The 5,920-nt window shown below is 50.8% G+C and overlaps 1 long non-coding RNA gene across 1 annotated transcript; it reads right to left on the bottom strand.

Moving 5' to 3' along the window:
* Positions 1-2,156: 2,156 nt before the first annotated feature.
* LOC138925443 (uncharacterized) lies at positions 2,157-5,597 on the bottom strand. The gene is made up of 2 exons (XR_011441623.1): positions 4,853-5,597; positions 2,157-3,716 (listed from the first exon to the last, which is right to left on the bottom strand). It is a non-coding gene; the product is annotated as an uncharacterized lncRNA (long non-coding RNA).
* Positions 5,598-5,920: the final 323 nt, after the last annotated feature.

Genomic DNA, 5,920 nt, shown 5'->3' with positions numbered 1-5,920 from the left:
ATGCTAAGCACCAGCCTGCCCAGCCATCTGGGGATGCTCAGAATGGAGGCCCAGGATGTTAAGTTATTGGAAGAGCAGCTATTTTTAAAACTTGATTTGGAAACTGTTCTTTGAGCAGCTGTGGGTGGGGGAGTTTAGCTGGAAATTTCTGAAACCAATGGCCATATAAACCATGATGGTTACTGTGCTGCCGCTCTGCAGTTGGTAAACAAGTGCCATCTGGCTCGTAACATGTGCAATTTGTCCTACATTTTGGGTTCTGAAACCTGTGTTGAAGCCTCTGGTACCCAACATGGCCTCAATCCTGCTCCTTGTGCTTTTGCAGTGTAGTGTGTCTCATTCCTTGTAGAAATTGCTGAGGCTGAGCCTCATGGGCAATCCTACGGAAGCACGTTAAGAGCAGAGCAAACGCGTCTGCCGGGCCCACTCGGAGTTTCCTGGTGGGCCACCGCTGTGGTGGGAGGTCTAGTTTTTCCTCCTGTCTTTGGGAGGAGTCTCCAGGCTTCAGAAACACACCCCGCCTTCTCTGTGCTCTTCCTCAAGGTGCGCCAGGCTCAGCCTTTCCCAAAGCCACCAGCGTCCGCTGTGCTTCCCCTGGTCCGGGGGCTCCAGGCCCGAATCTGAGATCAGACGTCTGAAGTTCCATCTCGCTAACACCATTTATTGGTTTTGTCACAGGGGGCACGTCACTTAACCCTTCCGTGCCTTGGTTTCCCCATCTGTAAAAGCATCTATGCTTGTAATTCCTTCTCTCAGGGGTCCTGGTGAGGATTAGATGGGGCAGTGCGTGGAAGTCTGGGGCCCGCGAGGGCTCTTTGGCTGTGTGACGTGGGCGGCTTCAAGCCCCAGGCTGGCTGTGTGGCCAGGGGATCATCTCTGCGGCTTCTCTTCCCCTCCCCACTGCCCCCAAACTCCTTCTCAGCATAGGCTCCTTCCCACTTTGCCTAGTGATCTAACGCTGTGACGGCAGTCCCCAGCCCCGTCCCACCTGGGGCCATGTCACGAGGGTGAATCCTGACACAGGGCTGCTCAGCTGGGGTCCTGGACCCACCCGCGTCCAGCAGAGGCAGAACCACAGGGCCCAGGTGTGTGGCTCTTTGTAAAGTTCCACGGGGGCTTCTGATGCTCATCACAGGTCTGGAAGCCGGTCGAGAGCTCCTGTTAGAGGCTGCATGTTTGTGTCCCCCCAGAACTCCTGGTCAAAATTGTAACCCCCAGGCTGATGGTCTTAGGAGGTGGGGCCTTTGAGAGGTGGTTAGGTCGGGAAGGTGGGGCCTAAATCGTGGGATTAGTGCCTGATAAGAACAGACACAGAGGGCCAGTGCCCCGCCCCCTCTCTCCTGTCTCTTGTGTCCCTCCGTGCAAACTAAGAGGAAAGCCCTCCCCAGGAACCAAACTGGGTGGCACCTTGACCTTGACCTTTAGCCTCCAGAACTGTGAGAAGGAAGTGTCTATGGTTCGTAAGCCACCCTGTCTGGTATTAGGTTATAGCCGCCTGAGCCGACTAGGAGGCTTCCGCGCCCAAGAGCTGTGGGCTCAGCAGTGCAGGTGCGCATGGCAGAGGGCCCCCAGGGGTGAACGCAGCAAGGCTGGAGCCGCCAGAGTCACCGACTCCCAGTGAACCCAGAGCAGCCGACGATGTGCCTCCTGAGCAGAGGCGGCAGCGACTTGCTTGCTGTAAATGTCACTGGCCGTGAAGAAAACAGCCGGCTGCTCCCAGGAAATCTGAGTGCAGAGGCAGGGTTTGCCTGCAGGGGTGTTCTCCCCATCACCTCGTTGGCCCCGCATCCTGTGTTTCCCCAGGAAGACGGCGTGCGACTCCCAGTTATCGTCCACACCGCTGCGGGTGGGAAGGCTCTGACCCTGCACAGGTCCGGGTGTCTGTGCTTCCTGGGAAGCTGCGCTCCTGGAACAGCCATTGCTCTGGATGCATTGAGCTTGTTAGAGCTACAAAAAGCCATTTCAGCCAGGGCCGTGGGCAGGGGTCAGGGAGATGCTCCCGGCACGTAGCTGTGGTTAAGAACCTCGGTTGGGGCATTTGGGCTGGCTAGACCCCCACCCTGGGTTTCTTTGCCTTTATTTTCCCCTAATACAGACCTGAGGGGAGCAGAATGCTGCACACTGTAGTTCTCAAGCAAGAGTCAGGACAAATGATCAGTTCTGATTTTTAAAATGTATTAACACGAAAAGTACACAATCAAAGCATTCACAGAGTCATTTTATGGAAAGGAATACACTTACTGGGAATTCCAACTGCCTTGGCAAATGCAAGGTGACTGGTCAGCACACTGCTGGATAACAATGAAATAAAAACACATTTAGAGAACTTTCTGGGGAAAAGCACCATAAGAAACACCCCAGTCTTCATTTTTATGTGGTTCCAAATCTACCAAATGGGTAGATTTTCACAGGAGGTTTGAACTTTTTCACTTTAATTATTTTCCCTCTTTAGTCCCAACTTTATTTTATAGCTGTGTGTCAGGACACACAACCTGACCTGGCATTTGAATTTAAGTCAGCTGGGTGCTTATGGAAGGCTCCTGAACTTGGAGCCAGAAGCTCTTCTGGTTAAGGTTTTGGTTCTCAGGTTAGCTAGTTGTGTAACTTTAGATGAGGCAATTACCTTCTGCCTCGTTTTTCTCACCTGCAAAATGTGGTATAAATGTTCTTCAGGGAACTGAATGAGATAAAGTAGGTGAAAGAGTCTGGGATCTTGGCAGGAGATTAATGCACAGATGCAAACGTTTCCCTCTAAAGTATATGCATTTTAATCCACATTAACATTTAAGTCAGCCCCCTTCTGGCCCACGCTGCCAAGGGGGGCTCCCCGGAGAGCAGGAACAGAGCAGAAAGTCTGGGGGCCTGGGGGTCTGCTGGATGTGGCCCTTTATGGGGCTGGCTAGAGCAGAGCTGGGAGAGGCTTTCGTTGATAGGCATAGAAAGCATCTCTACTTGTTAGTGTTTTAACCCTTTTTTCAGATTGGCACCTGAGCTAACAACTGTTGCCAATCTTCTTCTTTTTCTTCCCCTACTTTTCTCCCCAAATCCCCCCAGTACATAGTTGTATATTTTAGTTATGGGTCCTTCCAATTGTAGCATGTGGGACGCCACCTCAGCATGGCCTGATGAGCGGTGCCATGTCCACTCTCAGGATCTGAACCGGCAAAACCCTGGGCCACCAAAGTGGAGCGTGTGAACTTAACCACTCAGCCATGGGACCGGCCCTTTTTCTTTTTAACTCTTGAAAGGCAGTTTTTCTCTCATCTTTTCAGTCTACTACTGAAAGAACACTTTCTCTAGTGTCAAGAACAATGTCTAGCCCCTAGAAAACACACTGAAAAGTTTAGCTATTTAGGATTATGTTTATGATTATTATTACAACTTCTAAAAAAGCAATATGTACTATAACTACTTTTGAGAATTGGCCCAGACACAGTCCTAAAGGGAACAATGCTACTTTGGATGCAGTCTGGCACAAAGCGGGGTCTCGGTAACAAACTTGAGAGCTGGCAGATCTGACATGCCAACACGGCCATCACGGCAGCTCCCCCTGAACGAGACCGGTTGACACAGAAAACCATGGAGAGGGGTTTCTCCACGAGCAATCCCAGAGCCCAGCTTCCGAACCATCTGGAGCCTTCTTCAGAATGCAAACTCCTGGATCTGGAATCAGGGTCTCAGGCTGCCCTCCTGTGATTCCTTATGCTCCCTGTCAACTTAAAAAGCAAATTTACCAGTTATTTTATCTCAAAATGAATTTATTCGGGAACAGTCAAAAGAATCACAACTTGGGAAGCGCATGCTATGGCAAACCAAAGGCAAATCCGGCAAACAAAGAAGGGAGCTGCTTTTAAAGAGAAAAAGGGGGAGTAGAGAGGGGCTGTTCTAAAGAAAGTCCACTGGGGGAAGGTGACAGTTCAGGGCGGCAGCGGCTTCTCATTGGCCGAGCTGTTGCCGGGTGGGGAAAGAAATCTTCCTCCATCAGTAAAGTAGTTCTGCTTCCTGTGGAAGATGCAAGGTTGGTCTCTTCCTATGTGATATAAGTGATGATGTAAGATAGGTCGTGAGAGCTTCCCCTACAGCCCTTCTGACTCCAATTTAGTTAAGGTCTCTTTAATTAATTTCCACAACGCCAAAAGTTAGAGAACAGCTGCTCTCTAGGTCTGGCTAAGTCCTTCTTCATTCTATGTCTATAATTGTGAAGGCCGTTACAGGTGGCAGGAGGAGGGTCTTTGGCTGGGGTGTGACACCTACAGCTGGTCTTTCCCCCAGTGTGCTCCCATGAGTTGCAGGGAGTTTTTCTATGAAAGATCATCTGTAAATAAAGTAATGGCCTCTTGAGCAACCACTTTTGCATCACAGACATGGTGGTATGACTTCTGTTCTTACCACTTCTACTCCTTCTATTACTTAAGGTCAACTGTCAGGAGCCCCCATTTATCGAATCCTGACTGGTGGTCGGGTAGTGTGGCTGCTCTGAACCTTCAGCTGCCTGTCTAAGCAGAGACAGTGCCATGTTGTCCCAGTCAGTTGGGAAGCGCCCCGTCTGACAGCTCCTTGTCCTCCCACGCACGTCTAAAGAGAATTCCCTTAGCTCATGGTGAGGACAGGAAACAAGCAGTCACCCACCTAGTGTGTGCTTTTTAATGGGGAAATGTTACCCACAACTCCACTAAGATCATTCTAACTCATTAGTCTCTCTCACTTCACCTTTGTTGCCAAAGCTTAATGTACCATGAAAGAAACCTCTGGTCCAGGGCAGGCAGAATTCTGGGACATTTACCAGCCACCACATTTAGAAACACATCTCGTGAACTGCGTGCCCATTTTCAATAGCTATAGAGGGGCTTACCCGTGGATGCTTTCGCTCCCCTTCTTATTAGCGTGACCCACGTCTCATCCCTCACAGTGCTCAAGACTGTTGGTGTTTTCATCCGGTCTTTCAGTGGCGATGATGAGAAACTCAGAGCCACTCATGCCCTTTTGTCTGTTTCTGCTTCAGAGCAGGGCACACCTGTGGGTGTTCTAGGAATATTTGCCTATCAGGACAGGACCTGGCTGGGATCCAGCCCGTGATCTCACCTGCCTTAAGACCGCGTCTTCCAGGCTTAGTCTTCCTGCTCAACTTTCCGAGACCCTGGAGGAGCTCACCAGGCTCCATCCATCCACCGCGCTACAGCTCCTGCAGCTCATTGACCCGAGTCCCCAGCTCGCCTCTCTTCAGACTCGCTCAGCGTTTCAAAACTTCCTTCCTTGCTACCACTTCCCTGCTCTTTAATCGCTTTTCCTTTTATCCTCTCCAGGCTCCCGGCAGGCCTTTGAAGGTAGGCAGAGGAAACTGGAGAGTGCAATCTAATAAGGAGTTGCGTAATTCTGGGAAAGCTACAAAACTCTCCAAATTAGGGCTTTCAGTCAATGCTTCTACTCGCTGTATAAATTCTTGCTTAACTTCTTCTCCTGCCACATTTTAAATTTTGCTGTTTTCTCTGAAATATTTGGCTGAAACACCTGCAAGCTGAGCCTTCTCCAAATCCCACCTGGACTCCAGGCACTTCTTACCCAGGCTGCGCTCTCTCCCAGAGATCCAGGAGCGAGTCTCCCTTGGAGTTTGCAGGGGCCGGGATGCGCAGGCTGCCAGCCTACGGGAGAGCCTCTCTGTGTGGGTGGGAGGTGGTGTTTCCCCGGCGTAGAGGGTGACTCCCTCCAGCACAGACCGTCCTTCATGAAATCACAACGGCCTGCAGCAGCTGAGGGGGTGATGAGCCTCCAGGGTCCCTCCTGCCTCGTGGAGCATCTTGTTCTGAGTGTGTGAATGCAGGCTTTCAGCTCCAGGAAGGCAAACTACGAAGCTTTGAAAAGCAATTCTGATTTACTGTGTTTCTTTAACACTCGGTTTGCACAGCTCGTTGCACCTGGGACT

This window comes from Equus caballus, chromosome 8 (assembly GCF_041296265.1).
Source record: "Equus caballus isolate H_3958 breed thoroughbred chromosome 8, TB-T2T, whole genome shotgun sequence".
Taxonomy (NCBI): Eukaryota; Metazoa; Chordata; class Mammalia; order Perissodactyla; family Equidae; genus Equus; species Equus caballus.
Note: the sequence above shows the minus strand (reverse complement) of the source record. Positions and strands in the feature narration are given on the sequence as shown.